This window comes from Triticum aestivum, chromosome 4B (assembly GCF_018294505.1).
Source record: "Triticum aestivum cultivar Chinese Spring chromosome 4B, IWGSC CS RefSeq v2.1, whole genome shotgun sequence".
Classification (NCBI taxonomy): domain Eukaryota; kingdom Viridiplantae; phylum Streptophyta; class Magnoliopsida; order Poales; family Poaceae; genus Triticum; species Triticum aestivum.
Genome location: NC_057804.1, coordinates 117,533,073 through 117,552,167, shown reverse-complemented (window position 1 = coordinate 117,552,167; position 19,095 = coordinate 117,533,073).

Genomic DNA, 19,095 nt, shown 5'->3' with positions numbered 1-19,095 from the left:
GTTGTTATATCTTGTTTCATGTGTATGTGGTTAACCGTTGCTTCGTTTTGAGTGTGCTCTATATGAAACTTGCTTAGAATTGCATGTAGTTTCATATTATCATGTTGCATCCTTGTTTTGGGTGTGTTTGCTTGATGTTTTTATGCATTTTGCATCAATGCCATGTTTAACATGTTTTGCTCATATCTTCTAGGCCGTAGCTCTGAACTAAATAAACTTTATATGTAACTTGACTAGAATTTTGTGTAGATCATCTTTGTGCATCTTAACTTGCTGTTTAACAACTTGAACATAAGGTTTATTCAGATCTGGACCAATTTCGAAATTTGCATATGAGGACTTACCGGATTTGTTATATGTTGTTTCCGGCCTCATTTAAACTTGCTTTGATGTGTTGCTCTTGTATGCATCATCTCTTGCCATGAGTAGCCTCATCTAGCTTTGTCATGCATCATGCTTGGTTGCGCATCATGTCTTGTCTATGTGTTGTGTGTTTACCTTGTTGTTTGCTTCTTTCCTGTTGTGCTCCTTCTCATTAGTTCCTGTTTCGTTGCGATCGTGAGGATTCGTTCGTCTATGCTTGGTTCATCTTCGTGGTTTAATCTTCTTCATGGACTCGTTCTTCTTCCTTGCAGGATTTCAGGCAAGATGACCGCTACCCTGGATCTCACTACTATCATTGCTATGCTAGTTGCTTCATTCTATCGCTATGCTGCGGTACCTATCATTTACTCTTCAAGCCTCCCAAATTGCCATGTCAGCCTCTAACCTTTTGCACCCTTCCTAGCAAACCATTGCTTGGCTATGTTACCGCTTTGCTCAGCCCCTCTTATAGCATTGGTAGTTGCAGGTGAAGTTGAAGATTGCTCCATGGTGGACATGATTATGTTGGGATATCACAATATCTCTTATTTAATTAATGCATCTATATACTTGGTAAAGGGTGGAAGGCTCGGCCTTATGCCTGGTGTTTTATTCCACTCTTGTCGCCCTAGTTTCCGTCATACCGGTGTTATGTTCCTTGATTTTGCGTTCCTTACGCGGTTGGGTGATTTATGGGACCCCTTGACAGTTCGCTTTGAATAAAACTCCTCCAGCAAGGCCCAACCTTGGTTTTAACATTTGCCACCTAAGCCTTTTTCCCTTGGGTTCTGCAAACTCAAGGGTCATCTTTATTTTAACCCCCCCGGGCCAGTGCTCCTTCGAGTGTTGGTCCGAACCGAGCAGCCTGCAGGGCCACCTCGGGGAAACTTGAGGTCTGGTTTTACTCGTAGCTTGACTTATCCGGTGTGCCCTGAGAATGAGGTACGTGCGACTCCTATCGGGATTTGTCGGCACATCGGGCGGCGTTGCTGGTCTTGTTTTACCATTGTCGAAATGTCTTGTAACCGGGATTCCAAGTCTGATCTGGTCTTCCTGGGAGAAGGAATATCCTGCGTTGACCATGAGAGCTTGTGATGGGCTAAGTTGGGACACCCCTGCAGGGTTTAAACTTTCGAAAGCCGTGCCCGCGGTTATGCGGCAGATGGGAATTTGTTAATATTCGGTTGTAGAGAACTTGACACCAGATCCGAATTAAAACGCATCAACCGCGTGGGTAGCCGTGATGGTCTCTTTTCGGCGGAGTCCGGGAAGTGAACATGGTTTTGGTTTATGTTCGACGTAAGTAGGAGTTCAGGATCACTTCTTGATCATTGCTAGCTTCACGACCGTTCCGTTGCTTCTCTTCTCGCTCTTATTTGTGTATGTTAGCCACCACATCATGCTTAGTCGCTGCTGCAACCTCACCACTTTACCCCTTCCTTTCCCATTAAGCTTTGCTAGTCTTGATACCCATGGTAATGGGATTGCTGAGTCCTTGTGGCTCAAAGATTACTACAACAACAGTTGCAGGTAAACACTACTAGGGGAAACCTTATACACAGAATCTTATCAGTAGCGCGTGTTAAAATGAGGCGCTACTGCTAATTAGCAGTAGCGTGTCTGCCAGAACCGCGCTGTTGTTACCCCCTTAGCAGTAGCGCGACAGGAACAGAACGCGCTACTACTATAATTGCCACATCGTTCCCGACATGCTAGGTATAGTAGTAGCGCCCTTCCAGAAACGGCGCTACTACTACGGGTTTTATCAGCAGCGTGTTTTTCCTCCCCACGCTACTGTTAAAGCTATTTTCACCTAACCCCCCGCGCGGCCTGATTCCCTCTCCTTTGTTTCCTCCCCCAATTCCCCACTCTCTCTTCTCCCCCTCGTCGCCTCTGCCTCGCCGCCATCTCACTGCCGTCTCCCCCGACCCCGCCTCGCCACCATCTCCCCCGGCCCCGCCTCGCCGCCGTCTACCTCGACCCGCCTCGCCGCTGTCTCCACCGACCCCGCCTCGCCGCGCCTCGGTGCCGCCGTGTCCCCCAACCCCATCTCTCTCCCCGCCCTCTGTAAGCACTCTCCCCTTCCGATCCCTCTTGTTTGCTTAGTATGAACCCTAGCTATTTAGTGCTAGTTAGTATGAAACCTAGGCTATTTTTAGTGCTAGTTAGTATGAACCCTAGGCTATTTTTAGTGCTAGTTAGTGCTAGTTAGTGCTAGTTAGTATGAACCCTAGGCTATTTTTAGTGCTAGTTGGTGCTAGTTAGTTAGAACTAGGTACTAATTAGCTAGGTACTAGTTTATTTTTATTTATAGTAAGTTTATTTTCAGTAAGAACTAATTGAATTAATAAAACTAGTTAGTAATAACTTTTTGCTATTTTTTAGTTAAAGCAATTTTTCCCGCATCGACGTGGATGATGCGTATCCCGCATCCTCGTCGTTGAGTCATTGGAGGACGACACCTGCTTGACTAGATGGGCCATATCCGGGACTGGGCTCCGCCGGGGTGGTACTGGGAGGCGCTACCTACCCGGGGGCGCAGGTTGGTGAGGAGCCAGCCTGTCGTTGACCCGAACCTTTTTTGGTGGCGGTCGCATGGGCCAGTGACGGTCCAGAGGCTCGAGGACCCCGCGGAGGTGGTCCATCACCGTGTCAGTGAGGAGGACGCGCACGTCCGTCGCTACTTGTTTGCGTTGGAGCACAGGTTCTCCAATACCTGGCAGGTTCTCCAGGGATCTCACTGGAGATATGATCCCGTGATGGTTCCTTCTCTGTGGGTGTCCACCACCTGCGCCGATACCCGTCGTGTGCTAGGGTTTTAGTTGTATTAGTGATTTTATATGTATGACACTATTTGGGATGTATTAGTGATAATATTCGACGATGTATGAACACGCATGAGATGATTTACTTTTGCTTATTCAATGCATGCTAATTTGAGTCCTATAAGATATTTTGAAATGTATATCTTGTGTTGCTCAAATAGGATATGTGCTTGCCCAAGTGGCCGGTCATGTTTGCAGGTTACACCTCCGAGTGGCCTATGTTTTGCTGGAGTGTTGATTCATTTCCGTTCCGGCAAATTTCAGGCGCTTGATATGTCCTATTTTAGCAAAGGTCATGCCGGATTTTTCCGTGAATTTTGGCATGACTTGTGCCAGAATATGTAGGAAATATCGAGTGCCCCGGATTTGTGTGTTGAGTATCCTGGTAGTTGTCTTCGGTCGATTTTCAATTAATGTTTTAACGATGAACATAGGAAATGTCTAACGACGAAAAGGATTTTGGTATTTGCAGATACTGTGAAGACGAGCGCGGCCTGTGCGACGGAATCTTCCTAGATGATGATAAGCGCTTCAGCATCAAGCTGGACGAGAACTTTGAAGAAGTCACAACGACAAGTCTTTTTTCGTAATTAAGCATGACATATACTTCATTTGCTTCAACTTATAATTTGTTTTTACTATTCTACTAGCGTATCCCCTATCATGCAACAGTTTTTGTATTGGATAAGATAGGTTGCAGTCGTACTATGGAGGTAAAGAAATTTTACTTGAAGACCGAGTATGGTTATATTTTCCACACAACATTATACAATTCAGACGACTACACCTATTTTGGATGCAAAACATGGCGAGCACTATGCAAGACTTATGCATTTGAGCCTGATATGGTTATCACCTTTGATATTCGTCCGGAAGATGATATTGAAGGTAATACTGACATCTGGGTCGATGTGCAGACGCCTCCAGTTATACCAAAATGTGAGTTTATCAACCATATTTATGTCTTTGATATTGTTTATTCAAAAATAGTTGACAATTAATTTCTATTGATAGCTTATTTCGGTGCAAGCAAACATGTCCAGCGCTTGGTAGACAGGACCGTATACTGTGCCGGGGCTGAACTCAACTGCGAGGAGCTCAGTCATTATGTTTCATGGCTTGCGGATCTTGATACTGTCAAGACAAATTTTCTTCCTGCATTTAGAAATGTTAGTACTGAAAATGTGCGACCAATAGTGTTCGTACTGAACTACGGTCACATTTATTTAGGAAGGATGGTAAGATTTTCAATATTTGTCCTCAGTGCATCTTTTCCATACATTATTTTTGAAGCTAAACTTCATTGCTAAGTATGTTACCATATGGGATCGAGACTAAAGGTACCATGAGTATTATTAGCTTACGGCCAAGATATCCTACAGATTACTGTAGTGCATTCAAGATTAGCGACGGATGCTTAATACTGCAAGACTGGACCAAATATGTGATGGGGGAGCGCAGAGAAGTACTAGGGGGCAGCAAACAGAAGCGCAACCCACGATTAGGAGACAGGTTCATCTGCATGCTCCAACTTGATCAAGAAGGAGAGCTACACATGTTTTATGTTATTTTACCTAAGAGAGAGCAGCAGGAGTGATTAGCTAGCTAGAAATGAGTTTGAGGATGATGATGTGCTACACTATTACTATGATGATAAAATAGCTAGTGTTGGTGGTAATAACTATGATGATTATTATTAGCTAGTGTTAGTGGTGATTAAATAAATAAGGTTGGTGGTAATTACTATGATGATGATTAAATAGCTTGTGCTGGCGGATTAGATTCAAGTGGAGGCAACATGTGGTGCACATCGAAAGTACTACTAGTCCAAACTAGATCAAGTTTGGATTAGTAGTATACTTTTGACATGCATCACATATTGCCTCCACTTGAACCTAATCCACCTTCATTTGACACACTGGACATAATGATGTAAACCTCATAACTGGTATTGTATCAATATTTGTACGATGGAGAGAAAACCGCATAAATACACTAAAAATAAAAAAATAAAAAATGAATACTAGTAAACGCGCTGCCACTAGTTTCATTAGCAGTAGCGTGGGGGTGAACAAACGCTGCAGCTATTTGTCCTAGCAGTAGCGCGCGCCGGCACGCGTTACTGCTAAGCAATAGTTGTAGCACCTTATTAGTAGCGCGCCTACCTGCGCTACTAGTGAGCACAAAACCAACACTACTGCTAGGGTTTTCCCTAGTAGTGCGTTATGCGATGATCATGACGCGAGAGCGATGTTTGCTTGTCTTGGAGTTCTTCTTCTGCTTCTTTTTCGATCAGGGGATAGGTTCCAGGTCGGTAGCCTGGGCTAGCAGGGTGGATGTCGTTTGAGTTTCTGTTTGTGTTTCATCCGTAGTCGGATGTTGATCTTATGTATGATGTGTTGTTGTATTCATGTGGCATTCTATGCCTCTGGTATGTATCCCCATCTATTATGTAATGTTGATGTAATGATATCCACCTTGCAAAAGCGTCTCAATATGCGGTTCTATCCTTGGTGGGACCTTCGAGTCTCTTTAGGATAGTATCGCATATTGGGCGTGACACGGGGCTAGACTTGGGAGGCACACCCGACACCAGTACGTGGCATGGGTTGGTCATTCCAGGATGCAATCACATCTCCAAGGTGCAGATCCTGTTGGCTGACGGCATGGCCTCTCTCGTGGGTACACGCGGCTCAGGTGAGGGCTGGTCTAGCGGCGGGGTAGGTCATGGTGGAGCTCTCGTCCATGATGGTGACTTGGCCCGATATGGTTCTGCCGGATCTTGTCCCTAACACTCTTCATCCGACAAGGCATTTTTCTACTGGATGTTAAACTCTTGGATCTGGCCGGTGACGAGTTTCGGTCTTCCTTGTCGGAAATCTATATGGATTGGCGTATGTTGCCCCTGGATATCTAGATTGAAAAGGCTCCGGTCGCGCGCGCTCATATTTTCAGCCAACACGGCCTTAATAGGGCACGGCGCAAATCTTCGCTTTCTTATGAGTGTCATGCGACATGTCTAAGTCAAGATTCTCAAGGCATTGATAAAGGTGGGAAAGTCATGGCGGCTGTGATTGGAGGTCTTGAAGTTTCGGTGGATTGTCTGCCAGGTGTATGGTGGCTTGTTTCAACGGCCTCGGCAAGTGGGGCGGCAACAATGTAGGATTGCATTTTTGGTGGTACTCCCCGAGTACCGAGTCTTGATTCTTAGGGTGAAAACCCAATGTCTGGCCTTTATTGGTTGTACCTAGCAATGGCTTTGTTGAAGGCATTGTTTTGGATGCAGTCAGACTTTCTCCGGGGTGAAAATTCAAGATCTTCGATCGGGCAACGACAACACTTGTGCATTGTTTCCTTCTTGGTGGCGTTGCTTTTGGAGAACCTCTTTTGTATTTTAGGTGTTGTCTTTGGTGGTGGTTAGAGTGCTGCTACTACTAGTGATTATTCACCGTGGCGGGATCTTTTTTCTTTCTTCTGTTTTTATTTTTATTTTTTTGGCTGTATGTATCCTTGATGTCTTTGGACATAAGATACCGAGGCCCGATGTAATTGGTATGTTCGCGATATTAATATATTCAAATGTTAGTATGAAAAGATAAGTTCAATTGCTTTGGTTTACAACCATCAAAATCAAGAAATGTGTCAGACAGTTTAGCTATGCCATTTTCCGTACATAGGAAGACCAGCGTTGGTGCGAGAATGACAACTCACCTAAAGCAAATGTGCAAAAGATTGTGCCGACGTAAACAATTTTCCTGTACGATAGGCCTCTTTTCCTATTTATCAATTGCTCTGTAATAAATGGAATAAAAATATTACCCTTGTTTTAACGAAATCGTGGCTTTTTGAATAGGGAAAAATCATTTGTTAATAAAAAAGGAAAAATAATAAGAACCATGGACGGATTTTTTTTTATCACAGCTTACTATAGAAACAATCACTTACAGATTAAATTACCTGTTCATCTTCTAAAAAAAATCGCATAAACCAACTGCAAAAGGAAAAAGAAAGGAAAAGTGGTCCATTCTTTTAATACCCCAATGAACCGAAATAAAAAAAAGTCTATTCACCCCTCACTTCTTCAACATGCTAGAGAAAAAGAAAAGTGGCCTATTAGACATTTCGTGTAGCCCAATGGGCCAAGCCAAATAGCATGTTTACTTTCTTTCTTCATGACAATTGTGGATAATCAGTCTTCATGTATACTGACCTTTGTTTGTTGATTTTTCAGCATTAGATATTAGGAGCTTCCACTCTTGACTTAATTATATTTATTTATTTTGCAATCAACAAAAAAATACAATTGGCAATCCATATTGTAAACATGCTCCAATTCATCAACAATTTTGTACTATAAAAAATAATACCCAAAGGACCAGCCAGGGTAGCCCAACGAATTCCTAAATTCAACTTTAAAATTAAATCATCGTCTTCAGGCTTGTGACGAAAAAGGGTTCCCCGCTTTATATTATAAAACATCCATCCGAACATTCAATTCCCTGGGGCCGCAGCACAAACAAGCCCAAAAGAAAAAATAAGAAAAGAAAAAAGAAACAAATACCGACGCTGGGAGATCAACTAAGCGACAAAGACCGGCAACCGCTGCACCTCTGGAGAAATACCACCACGATCCTAGCCACTGGCGGAGGCCCCCGATGGGCAAGGTATGGCAGCCGCCATACCTTGAGTCTGGGCAAAAGCAAATTTATACATACACATGTATTGTCGATTGTCTCGTTCCCTCGTTTGAGTGCAGTGAGAAAAAGGCCGCTGGCACACAGGCATGCCGCAAGCACGAGTTGGGCCGACACACACAAGCACGCACGAGTTGGGCCTGTTGGCAAAAACAGGAAACGGTCGAGCTCGTTGATTCCATCGAGCGCCAACCCGCACGCACACGCAAGCGACGAACCCTTGCGCAGCGACAACGGATGGTCAGGTTGCGATCCAGGCGGTCGACTGGCGACGGGATAGGTTACAGCGGCGATGGGCTTGTTGATTGAACGGCGGCGGCGGCAAGCTCCAGCGATGGCAGCAAGGTTGCATTTGATGAGCTATGCCCTAAAAATGCCAAAATGACTTCCGGAACAATTCAAAAAGACCTTGTCACGGCTGATCATTTTTTTCGTGTGGACACTTTCTATGCTGCCATAGATTCCATCACCACAAAGTTTGATCATCATTTTAATGAGGTATCTTAGCAACGACAACAATTGAAAGGGCCTTCTCATCAATGAAAATCATCAAGACTGAGTTGTGCAGCAAGATGACAGATGGTTGGCTTAATGACTTGATGGCTTGCTATATTAAGCCAGAGATCTTCAAAAGTATTGATCTTGGTAAAATTAAGGAAGATTTTTGGAATGGGGGTAGGGCATTGCCATTGCCTGGGTCTTCTAGACGCCATTGAAAGCGTCATCATCGGTATGTTTTAGGTTGTTTTCCTACTGAAACATGCCTACATTTTCATTATATTTGGTTTTTGTTTGTAATGTGTGTTGAATCTTTTGATTTGCATCAAAAGAATTCTTTCCTTAAGACTTCGCCACACCTTAAAAAATTTTCGTCCTCCGCCTTTGATCCTAGCATTCCGGAGCGTCGTGTACCAAGCAACACCTTCAAGAGGAAGTGTGATGGCGCTTCCGCTGTTACCCGAACGAGTCCTAGGGTTTCCCCCGATACGCGGTGGGCAGTGGGGAAGGGGTATACCCGATGCCCTTCAGGAAGGTCTGGCGGCACCCGCTGGTGTCACCGTGTCGGAGCCGGACGAGCCACCAGGGATTTCTCCCGACCCAAACAACCACCACCACCCCGGACTCTTCGTAATGCACCACCCAATTTGTCGCCCACCAGTCTATGCCACCACGGTCACCGAACTAACATCGTCGTCTCGCTGGGGCCACCAACACGAGACCAGGAGGGAAGGAAAGGAGACAATGGCCATGAGGGAAACTACAACTCGACCGGCGGGAGGGGACAACCTCCATCGCTCTCGCGGAGCCGACCGGACGCGACGACAAGGACTTGCCAGGCCCCGACGGCACGGGGATCCAAATGGGTCCGGACAGTCCCTGTACCCACGCTGCAGCACGCTGGCCAACGAAGCCAGCACCGCCCGTAGACCACCGATGCCTCAGCACCACCAGGGAGCAACGCCGCCTCGCCGAGCCGCCGGGCCGAGCCAGCCCAGATCGGGCCCTAACGTGCCCAGATCTTGGCCGAGCAGGCGAAGTCAGCCGCCAGCGCCACTGCGCCTCCTGTGACCAATGGCTGCGTTACCGTGTCAAGGGCACCCGTGGCCCCATGGGAGCGCCGCCGCCGAGCCACACTGCTGCCGGCCGAGCAGCACTGTCGCCGTCAGGGGGCCCCCACGCCCCCAACACACGCGCGGGGAAGGAATGGCCCGCCGCCGCTGATACGTCTCCAACGTATCTATAATTTTTGATTGTTCCATGCTATTATATTATCCATCTTGGATGTTTTATATGCATTTATATGCTGTTTTATATGATTTTTGGGACTAACCTATTAACCTAGAGCCCAGTGCCAGTTTCTGTTTTTTCCTTGTTTTTTGAGTTTTACAGAAAAGGAATACCAAGCGGAGTCCAATTGACGTGCCAATTTTTGATGATTTTTAATGGACCAAAAGAAGCCCTCGAAGTAAAGGAGTTGGGCCAGAAGAGTCCTGAGCTATCCACGAGGGTGGGGGCATGCCCTCCCCCCTAGGCGTGGGCCCCTGCCTCGTGGTCAACTCGGAGACCCCCCTGACGTGAGACCGATGCCAAAAATTCCTATAAATACCCAAACCTCCAGAAAATAACCTAGATCAGGAGTTCCGCCGCCGCAAGCCTCTGTGGCCACCAAAAAACAATGGGGACCCTGTTCCGGCACCCTGCCGGAGGGGGGATCCCTCACCGGTGGCCATCTTCATCATCCCGGCACTCTCCATGACGAGGAGGGAGTAGTTCACCCTCAGGGCTGAGGGTATGTACTAGTAGCTATGTGTTTGATCTCTCTCTCTCTCTCTCTCTCTCGTGTTCTTGATTTGGCACGATCTTGATGTATCGCGAGCTTTGCTATTATAGTTGGATCTTATGATGTTTCTCCCCCTCTACTCTCTTGTAATGGATTGAGTTTTCCCTTTGAAGTTATCTTATTGGATTGAGTCTTTAAGAATTTGAGAACACTTGATGTATGTCTTGCCATGCTTATTTGTGGTGACAATGGGATATTCACGTGATCTACTTGATGTATGTTTTGGTGATCAACTTGCGGGTTCAATGAACTTATGCATAGGGGTTGGCACACGTTTTTGTCTTGACTCTCTGATAGAAACTTTGGGGCACTCTTTGAAGTTCTTTGTGTTGGTTGAATAGATGAATCTGAGATTGTGTGATGCATATCGTATAATCATGCCCACGGATACTTGAGGTGACAATGGAGTATCTAGGTGACATTAGGGTTTTGGTTGATGTGTGTCTTAAGGTGTTATTCTAGTACGAACTCTAGGATAGATCGAACAGAAAGAATAGCTTCGTGTTATTTTACTATGGACTCTTGAATAGATCGATCAGAAAGAATAACTTTGAGGTGGTTTCATACCCTACAATAATCTCTTCATTTGTTCTCTGCTATTAGTGACTTTGGAGTGACTCTTTTTTGCATGTTGAGGGATTGTTATATGATCCAATTATGTTATTATTGTTGAGAGAACTTGCACTAGTGAAAGTATGAACCCTAGGCCTTGTTTCAATGCATTGCAATATCATTTACGCTCACTTTTACCACTTGTTACCTTGTTGTTTTTATATTTTCAGATTACAAAAACCTATATCTACCATCCATATTGAACTTGTATCACCATCTCTTCGCCGAACTAGTGCACCTATACAATTTACCATTGTACTGGGTGTGTTGGGGACACAAGAGACTCTTTGTTATTTGGTTGCAGGTTGTTTGACAGAGACCATCTTCATCCTACGCCTCTCACGGATTGATAAACCTTAGTTCTGCTATTGTCCTACAAACCTCAGCACTTGGAGGCCCAACAATGTCTACAAGAAGAAGGTTGCGTAGTAGACATCAAGCTCTTTTCTGGCGCCGTTGCCGGGGAGGTGAGTGCTTGAAGGTATATCTTTGGATCTTTCAATCGAATCTTTTAGTTTCTTTTTTTATCACTAGTTTAGTTTATAAAGTAAAACTAAAAAAATGGAATTGAGTTTGCCTCATACGCTTCATCTTTTTAATATCTTTCGTGAGAATGATGGAAAGGAAAATTGTGCTCAAGTGCTAGAAGAAGAATGCATTAAAATATTTGGTACTAGATCTTTGTATGATGAGCATGATTGCAATGTTGTTAATATGAATTCCTTGAATATCCATGATGCTAATGATATGCAAAGCCACAAGCTTGGGGAGGCTATGTTTGATGAAGATGATATTTTTTCCCCCAAGTTTTGATGAGCAAATTTATTTTGATGAAAGCATGCCTCCTATTTATGACGATTATTGTGATGATACGTATGCCATAAAGAATAAACATAACCATGAAACTTGTCATCATGATTTTAACTTTCAATTGGATTATGCTTCACATGATAGTTCTGTTGGGAAACGAAGTAATTTCAAAATTTTCCTACGCACACACAAGATCATGGTGATGCGTAGCATTGAGAGGGGGAGTGTATATTCATACCCTTGAAGATCGCTAAGCGGAAGTGTTTATCAACGCGGTTGATGTAGTCGTACACCTTCACGATCCGCCCCGATCAAGTACCGAACGTACGGCACCTCCGCGTTCAGCTCGATGACGTCCTCGCCTTCTTGATCCAGGAAGACGGGCAAAGTAGTAGATGAGTTCCGGCAGCACGACGGCGTGATGACGTTGTTGGTGAAGAATAATCTCCGCAGGGCTTCGCCTAAGCACTACGGAAACTATGACGGAGGATAAACTAGAGGGGACGGGGTTGCCGGCACACGACTTGGTGTTTCTTGATGTATCTTTGGTGCTAGCCCTGCCCCTCTATTTATATGTTAAGCCCTGGGTCGAAACTTGGAGTTAAAGCCTCTTCAAAGTCGGTTTTGCCCAAAAGGCAAGAGTCCTACACGGACTCCAGGGCTAGATGCCAGGGTTCCCGGCGTCTACCCCCCTAGTTGCCAGGGTTCCTGGCGTCTAGCCTCTGGTCTCCGCAAAACTTCCTTTTGCACTTTTCAAAAGCCTCGTGGGCTTTCCCCTTTGGCCCAACTAACGTGTTCTTGTACCCAAACATTTTGGGAAACATCCAGAACCCCTTCCGGTGAATTCTGGAACCCTTCCGAAGATCAACCACTATTATACCATATATCAAACTTTATCTTCGGACTATTCTGGAGTTCCTCGTCATGTCCGTGACCTCATCCGAGACTCCGAACAACATTCGGTCACCAACATACATAACTCATATAATACTATATCGTCAACGAACATTAACGTGCAGACCCTACGGGTTCGAGAACTATGTAGACATGACCGAGACATCTCTTTGGTCAATAATCAATAGCGGAACCTGGATGCCCATATTGGCTCCTACATATTCTATGAAGACCTTTATCGGTCGAACCGCATAACAACATACGTTGTTCCCTTTGTCATCGATATGTTACTTGCCCGAGATTCGATCGTCGGTATCTCAATACCTAGTTCAATCTCGTTACCGGCAAATCTCTTTACTCGTTATGTAATGCATCATCCTGCAACTAACTCATTAATCACATTCCTTGCAAGGCTTATAGTGATGTGCATTACCGAGAGGGCCCAGAGATACCTCTCCGACAATCAGAGTGACAAATCCTAATCTTGAAATACGCCAACTCAACAAGTACCTTCGGAGACACTTGTAGAGCACCTTTATAATCACCCAGTTACATTGTGACGTTTGGTAGCACACAAAGTGTTCCTCCGGTAAACGGGAGTTGCATAATTTCATAGTCATAGGAACATGTATAAGTCATGAAGAAAGCAATAGCAAAATACTAAATGATCAAGTGCTAAGCTAACGGAATGGGTCAAGTCAATCACATCATTCTCCTAATGATGTGATCCCGTTAATCAAATGACAACTCATGTCTATGGCTAGGAAACTCAACCATCTTTGATTCAACGAGCTAGTCAAGTAGAGGCATACTAGTGGTGCTTTATTTGTCTATGTATTCACACATGTACTAAGTTTCTGGTTAATACAATTCTAGCATGAATAATAAACATTTATCATGAACTAAGGAAATAAATAATAAATTTATTATTTCCTCTAGGGCATATTTCCTTCGGTCTCCCACTTGCACTAGAGTCAATAATCTAGTTCACATCATCACGTGAGTTAACACCAATGTTCATATCTGTATATGATTAACACCCATAGTTCACATCGTCATGTGACCAACACCCAAAGGGTTTACTAGAGTCAATAATATAGTTCACATCGCTATGTGATTAACACCCAAAGAGTACTAAGGTATGATCATGTTTTGCTCGTGATAGAAGTTTAGTCAACGGGTCTGTCACATTCAGAGCCGTATGTATTTTGCAAATATTCTATGTTTATAATGCTCTGCACGGAGCTACTCTAGCTAATTGCTCCCACTTTCAATATGTATCCAGATTGAGACTTAGAGTCATCTGGATTGGTGTAAAAGCGTGCACTGATGTAACTCTTTACAACGAACTCTTTTATCACCTCCATAATCGAGAAACATTTCCTTAGTCCTTACTAAGGATATTCTTGACCGCTGTCCAGTGATCTACTCCTAGATCAAAATTGTACTCCCTTGCCAAACTTAGAGCAAGGTATACAATAGTTCTGGTACACAGCATAGCATACTTTATAGAACCTATGACTGAGGCATAGGGAATGACTTTTCATTCTCTTTCTATTTTCTGCCATGGTCGGGTTTTGAGTCTTAGTCAACTTCACACCTTGTAACACAAGCAAGAACTCCTTCTTTGACTGTTTCATTTTGAACTACTTCAAAATCTTATCAAGGTATGTACTCATTGAAAAATCTTATCAAGCATCTTGATCTATCTCTTTAGATCCTGATGCTCAATGTGTAAGCAGCTTCACCGAGGTCTTTCTTTGAAAAACTCTTATTCAACTATCCTTTTATGCTATCCAGAATTTCTATATCATTTCCAATCAACAATATGTCATCTACATATAGTTTTAGAAATGCTAGAGAGCTCCCACTCACTTTCTTGTAAATATAGGCTTGTCCAAAAGTCTGTATAAAATCATATCTTTGATCAACTCATCAAAGCGTATATTCCAACTCCGAGATACTTGCACCAGTCCATAGATGGATCACTGGAGCTTGCACATTTTGTTAGCACTTTTAGGATTGACAAAACCTTCTGGTTGCATCATACATAACTCTTCTTTAATAAATCCATTAAGGAATTGAGTTTTGACATCCATTTGCCAGATTTCATAAAATGTGGCAATTGCTAACATGATTCGGACAGACTTAAGCATCGATACGAGTAAGAAAATCTCATCGTATTCAACGCCTTGAATTTGTCGAAAAACATTTGCGACAAGTCGAGCTTTGTAGATAGTAACACTACTATCAGCGTCTGTCTTCCTCTTGAAGATCCATTTATTTTTTATGGCTTGCCGATCAATGGTCAAGTCCACCAAAGTCCACACTTTGTTCTCATACATGGATCTCATCTCAGATTTCATGGCCTTCAAGCCATTTCGCGGAATCTGGGCTCATCACCGCTTCCTCATAGTTCATAGGTTGATCATGGTCTAGTAACATGACTTCAGAATAGGATTACCGTACCACTCTGGTGCGGACTGTACTTTGGAAGACCTACAGGTTCTGTAGTAACTTAATCTGAAGTTTCATGATCATCATCATTAGCTTCCTCTCTAATTGGTGTAGAAATCACTGGAACTGATTTCTGTGATGAACTACTTTCCAATTCGGGAGAAGGTACAATTACCTTATCATGCTCTACTTTCCTCCCACTCACTTCTTTCGAGAGAAACTCCATCTAGAAAGGATCCATCTTAGCAACAAATATCTTGCCTTCGGATCTGTGATAGAAGGTGTACCCAACAGTTTCCTTTGGGTATTCTATGAAGACACACTTCTCCGATTTGGGTTTGAGCTTATCAGGTTGAAACATTTTCACATAAGCATCACGGCCCCAAACTTTAAGAAACGACAACTTTGGTTTCTTGCCAAACCACAGTTCATAAGGCATCGTCTCAACGGATTTTGATGGTGCCCTATTTAAAGTGAATGCAGTTGTCTCTAATGCATAACCCCAAAACAATAGTGGTAAATCGGTAAGATACATCATAGATCGCACCATATCCAATAAAGTGCGGTTACGACATTCGAACACACCATTACGCTTTGTGTTCCATGTGGCATGAGCTGTGAAACTATTCCACATTGTTTTTAAATGAAGGCCAAACTCGTAACTCAAATATTCTCCTCTACGATCAGATTATAGAAACTTTATTCTCTTGTTACGATGATTCTCCACTTCACTCTGAAATTCTTTGAAATTTTCAAATGTTTCAGACTTGTGCTTCATTAAGTAGATATACTTATATCTGCTCAAATCATCCGTGAAGGTCAGAAAATAACGATACCCGCCACGAGCATTAACACTCATTGGACCACATACATCGGTATGTATTATTTCCAACAAGTCAGTAGCTCGATCCATTGTTTTGGAGAACGGAGTTTTAGTCATCTTGCCCAAAAGGCACGGTTCGCAAGCATCAAATGATTCATAACCAAGTGATTCCAAAAGTCCATCTTTATGGAGTTTCTTCATGCGCTTTACACCGATATGACCCAAACGGCAGTACCACAAATAAGTTGCACTATCATTATCAAATTTGCATCTTTTGGCATCAATATTGTGAATTTGTGTATCACTACGATCGAGATCCAACAAAGTATTTTCATTGGGTGTATGACCATCGAAGGTTTTATTCATGTAAACAGAAACAAGAATTATTCTCTGACTTTAAAGGAATAACCGTATTGCAAAAACATGATCAAATCATATTCATGCTCAATGCAAACACCAAATAACATTTATCTAGGTTTAACACTAATCCCGAAAGTATAGGGAGTGTGCGATGATGATCATATCAATCTTGAAACCACTTCCAAAACACATCGTCACTTCACCCTCAACTAGTCTCTATTTATTCTAAAACTCTTGTTTTGAGTTACTAATTTTTAGCAACCGAACAAGTATCAAATACCCAGGGGCTACTATAAACACTAGTAAGGTACACATCAATAACCTGTATATCAAATATACCCTTGTTCACTTTGCCATCCTTCTTATCCACCAAATATTCAGGGCATTTCCGCTTCCAGTGACCATTTCCTTTGCAGTAGAAGCACTCAGTTTCAGGCTTTGGTCCAGCTTTGGGATTCTTCGCAAGAGTGACAACTTGCTTGCCATTCTACATGAAGTTCCCTTTCTTTCCCTTTGCCCTTTTCTTGAAACTAGTGGTCTTGTTAATCATCAACACTTGATGCTCTTTCTTGATTTCTACCTTCATTGATTTCATCATCATGAAAAGCTCGGGAAACGTTTTCGTCATCCCTTGCATACTATAGTTTCATCACGAAGTTCCAGTAACTTGGTGATGGTGACTACAGAACTCTATCAATCACTATCTTATCTGGAAGATTAACTCCCACTTGATTCAAGCGATTGTAGTACCCAGACAATCTGAGCACATGCTCACTAGTTGAGAAATTCTCCTCCATCTTTTAGCTATAGAACTTGTTAGAGACTTCATATCTCTCAACTCGGGTATTTGCTTGAAATATTAACTTTAACTCCTGGAACATCTCATATGGTCCATGACATTCAAAACGTCTTTGAAGTCCCGATTCTAAGCCGTCAAGCATGGTGCACTAAACTATCAAATAGTCATCATATTGAGCTAGCCAAACATTCATAACATCTGCATTTGCTCCTGCAATAGGTCTGTCACCTAGCGGTGCATCAAGGACATAATTCTTTTGTGCAGCAATGAGGATAAACCTCAAATCACGGACCTAGTCCGCATCAATGCTACTATCATCGTTCAACTTAGTTTTCTCTAGGAACATAAAAAACATAGGGAAGCTACAACGCGAGCTATTGATCTACAACATAATTTGCAAAATACTATCAGGACTAAGTTCATGATAAATTAAAGTTCAATTAATCATATTACTTAAGAACTCCCACTTAGATAGACATCCCTCTAATCATCTAAGTGATCACGTGATCCAAATCAACTAAACCATGTCCGATCATCACGTGAGATGGAGTAGTTTTCAAAGGTGAACATCACTATGTGGATCATATCTACTATATGATTCACTCTCGACCTTTCGGTTTCAGTGTTCCGAGGCCATATCTTCATATGCTAGGCTCGTCAAGTTTAACCTGAGTATTCTGCATGTCCAAAACTGTCTTACACCCGTTATATTTGAACGTAGAGCTTATCACACCCAATCATCACGTGGTGTCTCGGCACGAAGAACTTTCGCAACGGTGCATACTCAGGGAGAACACTTATACCCTGAAATTGGTGAGAGATCATCTTATAATGCTACTGTCAATCAAAGCAGAATAAGATGTATAAAAGATAAACATCACATGCAATCAAAATATGTGACATGATATGGCCATCATCATCTTGTGCCTTTGATCTCCATCTCCAAAGCATCGTCTTGATCTCCATAGTCACCGGCATGACACCATGATCTCCATCATCTTGATCTATATCAATGTGTCATCACATGGTCATCTCGCCAACTATTGCTCTTGCAACTATTGCTATCGCATAGCGATAAAGTAAAGCAATTATTTGGCGCTTGCATCTTATGCAATAAAGAGACAACCATAAGGCTTCTGCCAATTGCTGATAACTTCAACAAAAGATGATCATCTCATACAACAACTTATATCTCATCACGTCTTGACCATATCACATCACAACATGCCCTGCAAAAACAAGTTAGACGTCCTCTACTTTGTTGTTGCAAGTTTTACGTGGCTGCTACGGGCTGAGCAAGAACTGTTCTTACATACGCATCAAAACCACAACGATATTTCATCAAGTTAGTGTTGTTTTAACCTTCACAAGGACCGGGCGTAGCCACACTTGGTTCAACTAAAGTTGGAGAAACAGACACCCGCCAGCCACCTGTGTGCAAAGCACGTCAGTAGAACCAGTCTCGCGTAAGCGTACGCGTAATGTCGGCCCGGGCCGCTTCATCCAACAATACCGCCGAACCAAAGTATGACATGCTGGTAAGCAGTATGACTTTTATCGCCCATAACTCACTTGTGTTCTACTCGTGCATATAACATCTATGCATAAACCTAGCTCGGATGCCACTGTTGGGGAACGTAGTAATTTCAAAATTTTCCTACGCACACGCAAGATCATGGTGATGCATAGCGACGAGAGGGGGAGTGTATCTTCATACCCTTGAAGATCTCTAGGCGGAAGCGTTTATCAACGCGGTTCATGTAGTCGTACACCTTCATGATCCGCCCCGATCAAGTACCAAACGTACGACATCTCCGCATTCAGCACACGTTTAGATCGATGACGTCCTCGCCTTCTTGATCCACCAAGACGGGCGAAGTAGTAGATGAGTTCCAGCAGCACGACGGCGTGATGATGGTGTTGGTGAAGAACAATCTCCGCAAGGCTTCGCCTAAGCACTACGGAAACTATGACGGAGGATAAACTAGAGGGGACGGGGTTGCCGGCACACAGCTTGGTGTTTCTTGATGTACCTTTGGTGCTAGCCCTGCTCCTCTATTTATATGTTGAGCCCTGGGGTTGAAACTTGGAGTAAAAGCCTCCTCAAAGTCGGTTTT